Source organism: Megascapheus bottae, chromosome 10, assembly GCF_031878675.1.
Source record: "Megascapheus bottae isolate mThoBot1 chromosome 10, mThoBot2.hap1, whole genome shotgun sequence".
In the NCBI taxonomy this organism is placed as follows: Eukaryota; Metazoa; Chordata; class Mammalia; order Rodentia; family Geomyidae; genus Megascapheus; species Megascapheus bottae.
This window is the reverse complement of record NC_143518.1, coordinates 17389495-17391462: the sequence shown is the minus strand read 5'-3', so window position 1 is coordinate 17391462 and position 1968 is coordinate 17389495.

The window sequence follows — 1968 nt, the reverse complement described above, 5'->3', positions numbered from 1 at the left end:
ACTAGTTGTTTTTCAGTTATTGTATATTTGTATTCTCTGTATAAATACTTTTATTATCTAGGATCACTTTATATCATTTATATGTCATTTAAAAATTTAAATCATAAATTTAGTGATGTTTTATCTTTTTCTAAGTAAAATATCTCCAGAAAAAAAAGAATTTCTTTAGCTTCTTCACTTAGCACTACTGAATACTCTTGCTGCCTAAGTTCTGAATCACCAGTATCTGACTTTCTTCTAAAGGGTATAAAAATGATCCTTTGGTTCACAATTCTGTAGGTGAGACATACACTACCAGAACAAGAACTTAACCAATGCATCCTACCCCTAGCTATGCTAAAAATTATTACATTCATTTGTTCCATCTTAAGGAAAATTACAATGAGCTTTTCTTCCTTCATGACAGATTATTGACTTACATACTCATAAAAATAAGACCTCGGGCCGGGAGTTTGGCCTAGTGGTTAAAGTGCTTGCCTAGCATGCATGAAGACCCGGGTTCGATTCCTCGATACCCCACATACATAGCAAAAAGCCAGAAGTGGTGCTGAGGCTCAAGTGGTAGAGCTCTAGCCTTGAGAAAGTCCAAGGACAGTGCTCAAGCCCTGAGCTCAAGCCTAGGACTGGCAAAAAAAAAAAAATAAGACATATATCAAGTCAACTCCATAACAACCCTCAGATGCAAAATCTAATATTCTTTTCCTGTGTGCTTTTCTAGACAGTGTACTCTAAACCAAAAGTCTATAATATTGACATAAAACTCAAACACACATTAAGCTATTAAAACACAAAATAGTTATGAGAAATTCAAATACTGGAAAAAATAATAGCTATGTATAATTGTACGTGTTGTGGCTAGCTAAAGGAAGCCCTTTTATGATTGCCCTTGCCTAGAAGAGCAGATCTGTGAAGAACCTGAAGGAAACGTAGAGAATCAAAACCCCACCCATTCCTTCTCTGTTTCAATGTTAGGAGATCATCTCTGCTAGACAGAGCTGACACTGACTGACGTGCACTAGCAGGGAAGACTCCAAATTCTCCTATAAAAATGTGTCATTTTGGCATTTCCAGCTTGGCAGCACACAGCTATAACCTATGATTATGCTGGAAGGTATGCCTGGTAAACCAGAAATTCTTGGATTGTGCTTTAGATGTGACTGATGTGTGATTGTAACCAAAAATGACAGCAGCAAAGAAACCACTGATGTGGACAAACTTCCATTGGGAATCCCATGTTGAGTAAGTATGGGAAGTGGTTGCTGCTGGGAAATCATGTGAATGATCTCATTCCACAGCCTGGTTCTCTCTGGTTGGTAGTTGGAAGCAGTACTGAGTAAGCCTGCAGAAACAGAATTCAGAGCAAGCCATGGTTCCTAAAAGGAAATAGTGCATTTCCTGCTATTACAGCAATTGATTGCTATTATAAAGGAGTTGTAATTACCTTGATAAAGATTATATCAGTGACATATGATCAAAATGTGAAAATGTAATGATTCTGACTTTACTCAATTTAGGCATGTATTGCTTTTGTGACACTGAGAATATTTTTGCCAAAATTGCCAATTTTTGTTTATTGAAGGTCATGCTTATATTATTTCAACCATTGTTTTACCTCCCACTGGACCAAAGTAAAGTGCCTGATGCAAAATAGATATGAGACTATCTAAATGTGATGGAATAAATAAACATATTTGATATAATATTTCACATACTGAAAGATTAACATATTTTATGAATATTATTCATTCTTTTCAAGAAAGTAATTTTTTTAACTAACATTGGAAATGATGACCCTTCAACAAGATTGTGATAAATGGTTTGAGGAACATGTCTAGACAGTCCATCCAAAAAACAGAAATAATATTTCTGCTGTGCATACAGTAATTCAGATTTATATTTTGCCCTTGTTTCATCTCTTTAAAATTTTTTTAATCTAAATTCTTTAATAGATTCCTAAGTTCTTTTTTT